The sequence below is a fragment of the Nycticebus coucang genome, chromosome X (assembly GCF_027406575.1).
Source record: "Nycticebus coucang isolate mNycCou1 chromosome X, mNycCou1.pri, whole genome shotgun sequence".
Lineage (NCBI taxonomy): Eukaryota > Metazoa > Chordata > Mammalia > Primates > Lorisidae > Nycticebus > Nycticebus coucang.
The window spans coordinates 79385068-79400359 of NC_069804.1; the positions used below are offsets into that span (position 1 = coordinate 79385068).

Sequence of the window (15292 nt, forward strand, 5' to 3'; positions counted from 1 at the left end):
CCCGCGCCCTGAATAGCTGCCAAGGGGACTGCAGTGTGTCATGTAAAGTGGAGGCCTCATTCAGGCTCCTGGGTGACGTTTGTGACTGCCCCGGAATCTGCATCTCAAATGCGCACTGCCCAATACCCTAGGAAGCACCATAGGCAAGCTCGGCCAATCGCCGCTCCGCAACCCAAGAAATTGTCTCATATCGTTTATCAATCATCAGTGGGTACTGCCCCATAAGCTAGAATCTACGGTGATAGGCCGAAGCCCCGTGACCTGAATAAGTCCCGGTTTTCCGCGAAAATAGAAGGGTGGTCTCTAGAGGGTGCGAGTCCAGCAATAGTACCAAGATCGTAGAACGCAACCCTGCCACTCGCGCCACTGATAGTTTCAATGCATCCACACGCAGTTAAGCACTCAGCACTATATATGGTGCCAGGAAAGCAGCGAGCAACTAGAATGAAGTAAACGAAGATATTTCTCATTCTTTTCAGGAAAATTGGACATATCTTCATCCTCCACTTGTTGCCAACTTAAAGCTAACTCCAGGTTTACTCGATATTACATTTATCAGCAAATTGAAGGCATTTGTTTCATACCTTCTAACTCTACTCTGCAGAACTCCATACTTGGCACTCCTCTGAGGCTGCTCGCAAACCATAATGGAGATAAATAAACGTCTACATGAGAACATCTATGGAAAGATTAATATTTATATGACTGATTTATAGATCCCCCACATTAAAAGGTAAACTGGGTGGTGATTTCAGGTCATCATTCCTTCTCTTTTCCTCTGCCATCATGTGCTCAAAAATTATTTCCCTGCACGCAGTGACTCACGCCTGTAATCCTGGGAGGCCGAGGCGGGTGTATTGCTTGAGCTCACAAGTTCAAGACCAGCCTGAGCAAAAGTGAGACACACACACACACGTCTCTAGTAAAAATAGTAAAACTGAGGCAAGAGGATCGCTTGAGCCTGATTTGGAAGTTGCTGTGAGCTATGACGCCATGGTACTCTACCCAGAGCGACAGCTTGAGACTGTCTCAAAAAAAAAAAAAATTATTTCCCGTATCACCAATGCCTGAAATTCTTTCAACAGAGTACAAGCCCTTACAATATAACAAGTGTTATTTAACTATTTGTGTGCCAAACACCATGCTAATCACTGAAGACCTAGAATTAAAGGAGAAAGTCTTTGCACTCAAGGAGTTAACCTTCTAGCAAAAGAAAGAAGTAAACAAAATTAATATAATGTGACAAGTATAAAATAAGCAAATGGTCAAGGCAGCATATAAGATATGTATAATTGGAGGAATTAGGGAAGGGTCCCTAGAAGAGGGAACATCTGAGTTTAACATATGTGGAAAGCCATAAAGGACAAATGTGAGTGGAAATTGGGAAAGGTGATTTCTGGCAGAGGAAATAGCCTATGTGAAGTCCTTACAATAAGAAACAGTACAGTTCAAGCTCATTCTTGGTATAAAAAAATTAAAAATCAGAACCCAAAATGTTAAAAAATAAACAGCGTGACATTTTTAGGCACTTATCACCAATTCAGATTTGTATGATGGAATTCTTTAGAGAGGTAGGCTGGCTGAGGATAGGCAGGCAAGGATGATCCATCTATATTAAGCAAAGGATCTCTTTATGACAAATGATGTTAGGAAGCTTTATGATACATGATAGGGAGCCACCGAAGGATCTTAAGCAGGAAAAAGACATGATCAGATTTATGTTTTAGAGGGATTATTTTGCAGGTAACATGGAAAATGTATTTGAGTTTCAGACTCAGATAAAGAGGTGGATGCTGGTGCCTAATGAAAATTTGAATTACAGAAAGGAGAGTAAATTTAGGAAGAAAGACAATGAGTTCAGTTAAGATAAATCTGGGATGTCCGTAGGACATCCAGGTAGAGATGTCCCACAAGTAGCTGGAAATACTGCCTGGGGCTTGGGAGCATGGTCAGGGTTAGAGAGATCTGGGAGTAATCAACATACACTACAGAAAGAAAAACGTGAAGAGGCAAGGATAGACTTAAAATTTGGTGACAAAATGCAGTTTTGGTGGGAATGTGCATTCATACAATATTTCTGGGAAATGGATTGGCAGTATGTATAAAAAACTTTGACTTCAAGAAACTCATAATAGGCTCGGCGCCTGTGGCTCAAGTGGCTAAGGCGCCAGCCATATACACCTGAGCTGGCGGGTTCAGATCCAGCTTGGGCCTGCCAAACAACGCCGGCTGCAACCAAAAAAATAGCCAGGTGTTGTGGCAGGCAACTGTAATCCCAGCTACTTGGGAGGTGGAGGCAGGAGAATCAATTGAGCCCATGAGTTGGAGGTTGCTGTGAGCTGTAATGCCACAGCTCTCTACCCAGAGAGACAGCTTGAGGCTCTCAAAAAGAAAAAAAAAGAAACTCATAATAACTGGTTGTCTCTGGAGAGAAGAACTAGAGGACAGGAGTAACTGGTGGCAGGGAGAGTTGGTTTTTATCAATTGTGCTTTTGTACTTTTTAAATTTTAAACATTGTTTACCAAAATGTTTGACTCAAAAAATTTTGCTTCCAATAATTTATTCTCAGAAAATGATCAGATAATCACATAAAAATACCAGTGTAAGGATCTTTTTATTTTTTTTTATTTTTTATTTATTTTTTTTTTTTGTAGAGACAGAGTCTCACTGTACCGCCCTTGGGTAGAGTGCCGTGGCGTCACACGGCTCACAGCATCCTCAAACTCTTGGGCTTACGCGATTCTCCTGCCTCAGCCTCCCGAGCAGCTGGGACTACAGGCGCCCGCCACAACGCCCGGCTATTTTTTGGTTGCAGTTTGGCCGGGGCTGGGTTTGAACCCGCCACCCTCGGCATATGGGGCCGGCGCCCTACTCACTGAGCCACAGGCGCCGCCCAGGATCTTTTTAAAGAGGAAATATTTGTTCGTTTTATGCAACATTTTTGTAGTCATATTCTTCTAATTGTGGATTTGTTTATATGACAAGTCTTTCTTTTTTCCTTTTTTTTTTTTTATTAAATCATAGCTGTGTACATTAATGAGATCATGGACTGGTTTTATATACGATTTGACATATTTTCTTTTCTTTTTTTTTTTTTTTTTTGAGACAGAGCCTCAAAGGTGTCACCCTGGGTAGAGTACCGTGACATCTCAGCTCACAGTAACCTCAAACTCCTGGGCTCAAGCGATTCTCCTGCCTCCACCTCCCAAGTAGCTGGGACCACAGGCACCCGCCATAACGCCTGGCTATTTTTTGGTTGCAGCCATCATTGTTGTTTGATGGGCCCGGGCTGGATTCGAACTGGCCAGCCCAGGTTTATGTGGCTGGCGCCTTAGCCACTTGAGCCACAGGCACCGAGCCCATTTGACATATTTTCATCACACTAGTTAACATAGCCTTCCTGGCATTTTCTTAGTTATTGTGTTAAGACATTTATATTCTGCATTTAGTAAGTTTCACACGTACCCTTATAAGATGCACCGCAGGTGTTATCACCCTCCGTCCACCCATCCTCCCCCCTCCTCCCTCTCTCCCTTCCCATATTCTTAGGTTATAACTGGGTTATAGCTTTCATATGAAAGCCATAATTAGTTTCATAGTAGGGCTGAGTACATTGGATACTTTTTCTTCCATTCTTGAGATACTTTACTAAGAAGAATATGTTCCAGCTCCATCCATGTAAACATGAAAGAGGTAAAGCACCCATCTTTCTTTAAGGCTGCATAATATTCCATGGTGTACATATACCACAATTTATTAATCCATTTGTGGATCGATGAGCACTTGGGCTTTATTGCAAGTCTTATAAAGGAGTAGTGGATTTTATATTTTACAAGACTTTTTATCTCAATCACTTCCATCATAAAACTAAGTCTCTCGTGTAAATGGACAAACTTGGCTACTCTTATTTTTTTTGGGGGGGGGAAATGTGGCCTTCAGAGAAATCCAAAAGTACACTCTCTCAGGTTCTCATATTTATCAACTTAAAATAATGTTCTATGCTTGATAATATAAAATGATATTCATGAAAAAGTAAAAGAAGCTGGTAAGACATATAGTAGTATGATATCATTCGTATTAATATATATAATATATACATATATATATTTTTTTAGAGACAGAATCTCACTTTGTTGCCCTCAGTAGAGTGCTGTGGTGTCACAGCTCACAGCAAACTCCAGGTCTTGGGCTTAGGCGATTCTCTTGCCTCAGCCTCCTGAGAAGCTGGTTCTACAGGGGCCTGCCACAACACCTGGCTATTTTTTTGTTGCAGTTTGGCCGGGGCTGGGTTTGAACCTGCTACCCTCAATGTATGGGGCCGGCACCCTACTCACTGAGCCACAGGCAGTGCCCCAATAATTTTTTTAAGACTGGAAAGATGAGCTGAGCACAGTTGTTCATGCCTGTTATCTTAACACTCCAGGAGGCTGAGGCGGGAGGATTGCTTGTGGTCAGAGATTGAGACCAGCCTGAGCAAGAGTTAGACCCAGTCTCTGTTAAGAATAGAAAAATTAGGCGGCGCCTGTGGCTCAGCTGGTAGGGCACTAGCCCCATATAACAAGAGTGGTGGGTTCAAAACCAGCCCCGGCCAAACTGCAACAAAAAATATCTGGGCGTTGTGGTGGGCACCTGTAGTCCCTTCTACTTGGGAGGCTGAGGCAAGAAAATCGCCTAAGCCCAGGAGTTGGAGCTTACTGTGAGCTGTGACACTATGGCACTCTACGGATGGCAATAAAGTGAGACTCTGTCTCTAAAAAAAAAAAAAAAAAAAAGAGAAGAAAAATTAGCTGGGAGTGGTGGCATGGGCCTGTAGTCCCAGCTACTCAGGAGACTGAGGCAGGAGGATCACCTGAGCCCAGGACTTTGAGGTTTCAGTGAGCTATGATGATGCCACTGCACTCTAGTTGGGGAAACAGAGTGAGGCTCTGTATCAAAAAATAATTAATTTTTTTTTTTTTTGAGACGGAGTCTCCCTTTGTCAACCTCGATAGACTGCCGTGGCATCACAGCTCACAGCAACCTCCAGCTCTTGGGCTCAGGCGATTCTCCTGCCTCAGTCTCCCATGTAGCTGGGACTATAGGCACCTGCCACAACTCCTGGCTATTTTTTTGTTGCAGTTTGGCCAGAGCCTGGTTCGAACCTGCCAACCTCGGTATATGGGACCAGCACCCTACTCACTGAGCCACAGGCGCCACCCTTAACTTTTTTTGAGACAGAGTGTCACTATGTCACCCTCGGTAGAGTGCCATGGCATCACAGCTCACAGCAACCTCAAACTCTTGGGCTTAAGTGATTCTCTTGCCTCAGCCTCCCACGTAGCCTGGGACTACAGGTGCCTGCCACAATGCTCGGCTATTTTTTGGTTGTAGTTGTCATTGTTGTTTTTAGCAGGCCCAGGCCGGGTTCAAACTTGCCATCCCTGGTGTATGTGGCCAGCGCCCTAAGCACTGAGCTACAGGCGCTGAGCCATAATTAACTTTTTTTAAAAAATCTGGAAATGGCTCGGCGCCCATAGCATAGTGGTTACCACACCAACCACATACACCAAGGCTGGTGGGTTTGAACCCAGCCCAGGCCAACTAAAGCAACAATGACAACTGCAGCAATACCAACAAAAATAGCCGGGCATTATGGCAGGCGCCTGTAGTCCCAACTACTTGGGAGGCTGAGGCAAAAGAATTGCTTAAGCCCAAGAGTTTGAGGTTGCTGTGAGCTGTGACACTACAGCACTCTACCAAGGGCAACATAATAAGACTCTGTCTCAAAAAAAGAAAAAATCTGGAAGGATGTACATCAAAATGTTAGGTGTGGGTCACCCCTATGTGATGGGGTTTCAATTGGATTTGATGTTTTTATTTGTAATTTATAATTTTCTAAAGGATTTGACTTTTTTAAACAGTGAACTTATATTTCTTCTTTTATTAGAAAAACATATTAAAAAAAAAAAGAGTTTCACTACATTGCCCTCGGTAGAGTGCTGTGGCATCACAGCTCACAGCAACCTCAAACTCTTGGGCTTAAGCAATTCTCTTGCCTCAGCCTCCCAAGTAGCTGGGACGACAGGCAGCGACTACAACGCCCAGCTATTTTTTGGTTACAGTTGTCATTGTTGTTTAGCTGGCCCAGGCTGGGTTCAAAACCGCCAGCCTGGGTATATATGGCTGGCTCCGTGACCACTGTGCTACGGGCGCTGAGCCAAAAAAAAATTATTTCAACTTGGGAAAATTTATAGAGATAGGGGAGGAGGGAACTTTCCTATATTGTCCAGGCTGGTCTTGAACTCCTGGCTTCAAACAATCCTCCCGCTTCGGACTCCCAAGATACTGGCATTACAGGCATGAGCCATCATGCATAGCCCACTTGCTGAGCAGGCACGAAAGAAAACCTTGCAAAGGAGACCAATAAGAAATAATCAGTGGGCGGCACCTGTGGCTCAGTGGCTAGGGTGCCAGCCCCATATACCAAGGGTGGCGGGTTCAAACCTGGCCCCGGACAAATTGCAACAAAAAAATAGCCGGGCGTTGTGGTGGGCACCTGTAGTCCCAGCTACTTGGGAGGCTGAGGTTAGAGAATCACCTGAGCCCAGGAGCTGAAGGTTTCTGTGAGCTATGACACCAGGGCACTCTACCGAGGGTGATAAAGTTAGACTCTGTCTCTACAAAAAAAAAGGAGGAGGAGGAGGAGGAGAAGAAAGACCAGGGGACAATAGTGATCTCTGAAGGCAAGGAATGACGCAAATAGGCAGTTAACAGTGTTTAATATGGTAGAAAGTTCAAATAAGATAAGCCCTAAGGAATGTTCACTAGATTTGAGCACTGGAAATACAACCCAGATGACAATGAATTTTTTTATTTTTGAGACAGACTCTTACTCTGTCACCCTGGGTAAAGTACCATGGCATCATAGCTCACAGCAACCTCAAATTCTTGGGCTTGAGCAATCCTCTTGCCTCAGCCTCCCAAGTTGCTGGGACTACAGTCACTGCCACAAGGCCCATCTAGTTTTTCTATTTTTAGTAGAGATAGGGTCTCTCTCTTGCTCAGCCTGATCTGGAACTCTTGAATTCAAGCAATCCACCAGCCTCAGCCCCACAGAGCACTAGGATTACAGGCTTGAGCCACCATGTCCTGCCAAGATCACAATGAATTAAGAAATGAGTAGTCCCAGCTACTCAGGAGGCTGAGCCAAGATAATGCCTAAGCCCAAGAGCTGGAGATTGCTGTCAGCTATGATGCCATGGCACTCTACCGAGGGCAACAAAATGAGACTCTGTCTCTAAAAAAGAAAAAAACCTAATTAAGAATTGAATCAGAGGTGAAGTGGAAAGATTTAGTAAAGAAATTCTTAAAGAAAGAAAGAAATTCTTTTGAGGCTTGGCGCCTGTAGCTCAAGCTGCTAGGGCGCCAGCCACATACATGGGAACTGGCAGGTTCAAATCCAGCCCAGACCCACCAAACAACAGTGATGAAACTACAACCAAAAAAAAGAAAAAAAATAGCCAGGCCTTATGGCGGGCGCCTATAGTCCTAGCTACTTGGGAGGCTGAGGCAAGAGAATCTCTTAAGCCCAAGAGTTTGAGGTTGCTGTGAGCTGTGATGCTACAGCACTCTACCGAGGGGGACATAATGAGACTGTCTCAAAAATAAATAAATTAATAAAAATAAAAATAAATAAAGATAGGGGAGATTTAACTATTAGTTTAGCAGGCCCAGCGCGGTGGCTCATCCCTGTAATCTTAACACTCTGGGAGGCTGAAATGGGTGTATTGCTTGAGCTCAGGAGTTCTAGACCACCTGAACAAGAGAGAGAGACCCTGTCTCTTAAACAAAACAAAACTAAACAAAAAACTAGCCAGGTGTTGTGGTGGGCACCTGTAGTCCCAGCTACTCCAGAGGCTGATGCAAGAGAATCACTTGAGCTCAAGAATTATTATTTTTTTTTAGACAGCCTCAAGCTGTCACCCTGGGTAAAGTGCATGGCATCACAGCTCACAGCAACCTCTAACTCCTGGGCTCAAGCGATTCTCCTGCCTCCGCCTCCCAAGTGGCTGTGAGCCCAAGAATTTGAGGTTGCTGTGAGCTACAATGACGCCACAGCACTCTACCCAGTGTGACAAAGTGAGACTCAGTCTCAAAAAATAAATATGTTTAGGCTCGGTGCCTGTGTCTCAAGCGGCTAAGGCGTCAGCCACATACACCTGAACTGGCGGGTTTGAATCCAGCCCAGGCCCGCCAAACAACAATGACAGCTGCAACCAAAAAATAGCTGGGCGTTGTGGCGGGTGCCTGAGTCTCAGCTACTTTGGGAGGCAGAGGCAAGAGAATTGCTTGAGCCCAGGAGTTGGAGGCTGCTGTGAGCTGTGATGCCATGGCACTCTACACAGGGCGACAGCTTGAGGCGCTCTCTCTCTCTCTCTCTCTCTCTCTGTGTGTGTTAGCAGCTAGAGGGAAAGATTTCATTGAAAGAGAAAAGTTGAATATATAGGTGAATGAAGAGATAAGGCTTAAAATCAAATAGCCCTAGGAGAATTGTGCAAATAAAATTCCCAATAAGATGTTAATAACTGGCAAATGGTCTTTTTTAAGGGAAAGTTTGATAGGGTGGAAAAGGGTCAGTGGAAGGTACTGGGTTAATTAAATTCTTTGCAGTAATAGGGTGATGATAGCTATTAACAGCTGGCTCACACACACACCTTTTTGTTTTTCATGCATAGAGCTTTGTAGTAAGTGATCTTGGATAAAATACAATTATCCTCTGTACTTCAATCATCACACCAAAGGAAAAAGAGAAAGAAAGAGTAGCTGAGTCAAATCTCTTGGCAATACAGGTGACATCAGAACTTGATGTGCATTTTCCTCTCTGTTGGGTTGCCTTGACCACGTCCATTCTTTGCCAAAAGGAGTCAAGTATTGGGGGAAAGGATAAATAGAGATTTAGAATCCTTGAATTGGATAGAATCTCATTAGTTCATCCTCCTACCCACAGACAACGCTGTGCCTTTTTTTATTATTTCAGATTGATATGAGGGTACAAATGTTTAGGTTACATTGTTTTCAATCTAAGGTAAAGTTTAAGTTGTAGTTGAGCCCTTCACCCAAGGAACATGATGAACACCCTCACATGGCATACCAACACTGTACCTTAATCAAACAGATGCCTATCCATCTTCCCACCCATAAATTTTTCCCGAGGAGATTTCACAATCTGTGACTTGTTTTATGCAACCATACTGACAAGAACTTCTTTTATTCTCTATCCAGGCTGTCCTAAGGAAATGGCAAATCAAAATTCCTGTAATTTGAGGTGTTTGTATTCTTGGGGGATGGAGGCTGGAACTACAAAGAGGAAGAAGGGAGAAGTCTGGGTGTAAAAAAGAGGTAGAGCAGTGATGAAAATAAAAGAGCAGCATTCATATGTACAATCTGTTCTCCAGGGAATCTGAATTCAGAGTTTCACTGCCTTTCTGCAGAACTCCTCTCTCTTTCCATACATACTGTTACTTTTAGTGTCTGCTCCCCTTCTCAAAGTTCGTTTAATCCTAATTTCATCTGGCACCTCCCTGGGGGTAGTCTCTATTTTAAATCCCTTCTGAAAATTGTCAGTTCACTGTTGATAAAATGCCCTTTAAATACTCAACTTGTCTACTTAAGTCGATGATTATATTTATTTTACTGAAGTATCTCTGGATCACCTAAGGGTGTGGGCAATCTGGGAAAAAGTGGTATGGTCTAAGTGTGTGAGTGTCTATGCATGTTTATAGAAGTTGCTAAAGACCTAACCCATCAGCTGACAAGAGCCTGAGCTCCAGCTTCCATAGAGGTGTTCATTAATTACACAATTAATTATCTAGGGACAGTAAGATCTGGAATGATAATAATGTTGAAATTAGCCAGCCTTCTTCCCTTAGTAAAAGCTAATATTTATTGAACACATATTATATGCCAGGTACTATTTTAAGCACTTTACATGTTTTAACTCAGTTAATCCTTAAAATAATCCTATGACATAGGTGCTATTTTTATATCTACAATGTACTGATGAGGCATATACAGATGAAGTAACTTGCCCCAAATCACACAGCTAACAAGTGGTAAAGTCAGGATTTGAATGCAATCTGGTTTTGAACTCAGGGTTTTAACCTGTCTCTCAGAGATGTTTTTAGCCCTTTATGTCACTACAAAGAGATGAAGAGGGAAAACATATTGAAAAAGGAAAAAGAGGCTCAGAACCTGTAGCTCAAGTGGCTAGGGAGCCAACCACATACACGGGAGCTGGTGGGTTCGAATCCAGTCAGGGGCCGCCAAACAACAATGACAACTATAACCAAAAAAATAGCCAGGCATTGGGTGGCGCCTGTGGCTCAGTGAGTAGGGCGCCAGCCCCATATGCCGAGGGTGGCGGGTTCAAACCCAGCCCCGGCCAAACTGCAACCAAAAAATAGCCGGGCGTTGTGGCGGGCGCCTGTAGTCCCAGCTGCTCGGGAGGCTGAGGCAAGAGAATCGCGTAAGCCCAAGAGTTAAGAGGTTGCTGTGAGCCGTGTGACACCACGGCACTCTACCCGAGGGCGGTACAGTGAGACTCTGTCTCTACAAAAAAAAAAAATAGCCAGGCATTGTGGCAGGTGCCTATAGTTCCAACTACTTGGGAGGCTGAGGCAAGAGGATCGCTTAAGCCCAAGAGTTTGAGGTTACTATGAGCTGTGATGCCACAGCAATCTACATAGGATGACAGCTTGAAAGTCTGTCTCAAAAAAAAAAGAAAGGAAGAAAAGAAAGAAAGAAAGAGAGAGAGAGAGAGAGAGAGAGAGAGAGAGAGAGAGAGAGAGAGAGAGAGAGAGAGAGAAAGAAAGAAAGAAAGAAAGAAAGAAAGAAAGAAAGAAAGAAAGAAAGAAAGAAAGAAAGAAAGAAAGAAAGAAAGAAAGAAAGAAAGAAAGAAAGAGAAAGGGAAAAAAAGAAAGAGAAAAGAAAAAGGAAAAAGAAGGCAGGGCCTAGTGGCTCATGCTTGTAATCCCAGTATTCTGGGAGGCCAAGGTGGGCAGATTGCTTGAGCTCACAAGGTAGAGATCAGCCTGAGCAAGAGTGAGACCCCGTCTCTAATAAAATAGCCTGGTGTTGTGGTGGGCGCTTGTAGTCCCAGCTACCTGGGAGGCTGAGACAAGAGGATTGCTTGAGCCCAGGAGTTTGAGGTTGCTGTGAACTATGACACCACAGCACTCTACTGAGGGCAACAAAGTGAGACTCTAAAAAAAAAAGGAAGGAATGAAGGGAGGGAGGGAGGGAGGAAGGAAGGAAGACGGACTAGGCGTGGTGCCTCACACCTGTAATCCTTGAACTCTGGGAAGTTGAGATGGGTAGATTGCTTGAGTTAAGGAGTTCAAGACCAGCCTGAGCTAGAGTGAGACCCCACCTCTAAAAAATAGCCAGGCATTGTGGTGGGAACCTATAATCCCAGCTACTTGGGCAGCTGAGGCAAGAGGATCACTTGTGCCCAAGAATTTGAAGTTGCTGGGCGGCGCCTGTGGCTCAGTCAGTAGGGCGCCGGCCCCATATACCGAGGGTCGCGGGTTCAAGCCCGGCCCCGGCCAAACTGCAACCAAAAAATAGCCGGGCGTTGTGGCGGGCGCCTGTAGTCCCAGCTACTCGGGAGGCTGAGGCAGGAGAATCGCTTGAGCCCAGGAGTTGGAGGTTGCTGTGAGCTGTGTGAGGCCATGGCACTCTACCGAGGGCCATAAAGTGAGACTCTGTCTCTACAAAAAAAAAAAAGAATTTGAAGTTGCTGTGAGCTATGATGTCACAACACTCTACTGAAGGTGACAAAGTAAGACTCCGTCTCAAAAAAAAAAAAAAAAGAGGCGGCGCTGGTAGCTCAAGCGGCTAAGGTACCAGCCACATACCCTAGAGCTGGCAGGTTCAAATCCAGCCTGGGCCTGCCAAACAATGACAAATACAACCAAAAAATAGTTGGGTGTTGTGGCGGGCACCTGTAGTCCCAGCTACTTGGGAGGCCGAGGTGAGAGAATTTGCTTAAGCCCAAGAGTTGGAGGTTGCTGTGAGCTGTGATGCCACAGCACTCTACCCAGGGAGATAGCTTAAGGCTCTGTCTCAAAAAAAAAGGAAGAAGGGCAGAAAGACAGACAAAAAAGTGCTTATGGTGGGAAAAAGATAGAATGACACTAACAACTGCTCGGTAACATCCTGCTATGAACTGCCTACTCCTGCCTACGTGCTGTTCTTCAACAACAAGAGTTTTAAGGAGAAGCCAATTCACTTTTTGTTGTAAATTCTACCCTATTATTAACTACGAGAACTTTGAGCCTATTTAATTTCTGCCCATCCTTCAGAGCCCAGTGCAGGTCCAGTTTTTAACAAGTTTTAAACTGGGCTGGGTGCGGTGGCTCATGCCTGTAATTCTAGCACTTGGGAGGCCAAGGAGGGCGGATTGCCTGAGCCCACAGGTTCAAGACCAGCCTGAGCCAGAGCAAGAACTCATCTCTAAAGAAAAAAAAAAAAAAAATGGCCGGCGCCTGTAGTCCCAGCTATTTGGGATGCTGAAGCAAAAGAATTGCTTAAGCCCAAGAGTTTGAGGTTGCTGTGAGATGTGATGCCACAGCACTCTACCAAGGGCTACAAAGTGAGACTCTGTCTCAAAAAAAAAATGCTTTAATATAATGTTCATTTGGCTCTCACATTTGTATGTCTCGTCTTACCAAGCATATTGTAAACTCCATAAGGATAGGGACCAAGACTTATAATTGTTAGCATGGCATATTGCAAATAATAGGCACTCAGTAAATATTAGTTGGTTGACTAATTGATTGGAAAAGGCCAGAGACTGCATCGAATCTTGGTTAACCTTCGCATCATTTAGTGAAGAACTATACCCTCAATGTGTACTCAATAAACATTAATAGTATTACAAAATCATTCAAAAAGCTTTTATGGAGTTTCTACAATGTGGGAGAATGGTGCAATGGAAATAGAGATTAAATAGAAGACACAGCTTCTGCCTTTGAAGAGCTTAACTTGGTTCTCTTCTTCATGAAGTCATCTCTTCACTACCTCATGTACACTATCTCCTTTCTCTGAATTCCTAATGCATTTGAAGTCAAGACTGGTTATCACTCAATTGTTTTGTCTCCCTCAATTTGATTGTGAACTCCCTGAAGGAAATGGATAGCACTGTGCTGGGAACATAATAGAATCACAGAAGTGGAAGGAAGTTTACTGTTTTCCCTATCTTCAAACTTCCTACTTAATGCAAGAATCCCTTTTGCAACAGCTCTGATGCAGCTCTTATTTACATCTATGCTTCTGGTATCAGGAATTAACTGAAATAGGAAACACAGGGGTAAGAGGAGTTTTAAAGGCAAGATAATGAGTTGGATTTTGATTACATGCAGTTTAATGTGATTGTTAGGCAATCAGGCAAAGAAAAACAGATGAAATTCAAGTCTCAACCTCCGGAAAGAGGTCAGGGCTGAAGATAGAGATTTGGGGGTCTTGGACATGAAAGAGGTAGTTGAGTAAGATTGCAAAGTACAAAAGAATAAATGAACTAAGTATAGAGTCTCTGAGAATTCCCCTACTTAGAAAGTGAATGGAGAATCAATGAGGTGGGAGAAGAACTGGAAGACCAAAGAGTTTTAAGGAGAAGCTAGTCACCAGAGTTAATGGAGGATGGAGCAAAGAAGTTAAAAAGGATAAGATCTGGGTGGCACCTATGGCTCAGTGAGTAGGGTGCTAGCCCCATATACCGAGGGTGGTGGGTTCAAACCCAGCCCTGGCTGAACTGCAACCAAAAAAAAAAAAAAGAAAGAAAGTTCTAAAAGGATAAGATCAAAAAAAAAATTATTTTGGGTGGCACCTGTGGCTCAGTGAGTAGGGTGCTGGCCCCATATACCGAGGGTGGTGGGTTCAAACCCAGCCCTGGCCGAACTGCAACAACAAAAAAAATAGCTGGGCATTGTGGCGGGCACCTGTAGTCCCAGCTGCTCGGGAGGCTGAGGCAAGAGAATCACATAAGCCCAAGAGCTGGAGGTTGCTGTGAGCCGTGTGACGCCACGGCACTCTACCGAGGGCTGTAAAGTGAGACTCTGTCTCTACAAAAAAAAAAAAAAAAAATATTTTATCTGGTGATTGAGAAGCCAGATCTTTGACGACCTAGGAGAGAGCAGTCTCATTGACGTAGAGTCTATTTTTGCTTCCTCTTGATACCTATAACACCTAGCACAGTGTCTGGCACAATACACATTTGTTGAATAAATTAATGGATAGATGGGTAAATTATAGCTCCTGCCACAAATAGATGATGGGAAAAGGGGAAAAATAGACAAGTAGGCCCTTTTTTCCCTGAAGCAAGAGGAAAATATGAGTGATGATATACAGAAATGTTAAGGTAAAAAAGAACAAAGTTGAGAGGCCATGATTTTCCCCCAAAAATATGGAGTATGCTAACCTGAGACTCTCTCCCAGGTTCCATTCTCAGTATGATGGGTAAACTCTCAACAGATAATATCTATATATACTTACCTGGCAGAAGAGATATCATGATCACGCAGGTGGTTTTCCCAGGGCGAGGCTTATCCATTGCACTCCAGATGTGCTGACCCCTGTGATTTCCCCAAATTTGGGAAACTCAACTGCATAATTTGTGGTAGTGGGGGACTGCATTCGCGCTCTCCCCTGTAAAAGAAAAAAATAGATAACACCTGTAAACTCTGGACAAAATAAAGACACATACACACACAACCTACCTGAAGGCTCCAGAGAACAAAAGCAAGCAAGTTTCTACTTTAAAAATAACTAAAGAGTGGAAATGGAATGTTCCTAGCACAACGAATTTTTTTTTTTAGAGAGACAGAGTTTCACTTTGGTGTCAAACTCCTGGACTCAGTGATCCTCCTGCATTAGCCTTCTGAGTAGTTCAGACTACAGGCATAGTGCCTGGCTTTTTTTTTTTTATTAGAGACAGTCTCACTTTGTCGCCCTCGGTAGAGTGCTGTGGCGTCACAGCTCACAACAACCTCCAACTCCTGGGTTTAGGCGATTCTCTTGCCTCAGCCTCCCAAGTAGCTGGGACCACAGGTGCCCACCACAACGCCTGGCCATTTTTTGTTGCAGTTTGGCTGGGGCCAGGTTTGAACCCGTCGCCCTGGGTACATGAGGCCAACGCCCTACTCACTGAGCCACAAGTGCTGCCCAAAATATTTTTTTGTTTTGAGACAGATTCTCATTATGTCACCCTTGGTAGAGTGCCATGGCATCACAGCTCACAACAACCTCAAACTCCTG

General features: G+C 44.0%; 1 non-coding gene across 1 annotated transcript; it reads left to right on the forward strand.

Annotated features, from left to right (window-relative positions):
- The first annotated feature begins 14522 nt into the window (after positions 1–14522).
- LOC128578822 (U1 spliceosomal RNA) lies at positions 14523–14686 on the forward strand. The gene has a single exon (XR_008377927.1). It is a non-coding gene; the product is annotated as a U1 spliceosomal RNA (small nuclear RNA).
- Positions 14687–15292: the final 606 nt, after the last annotated feature.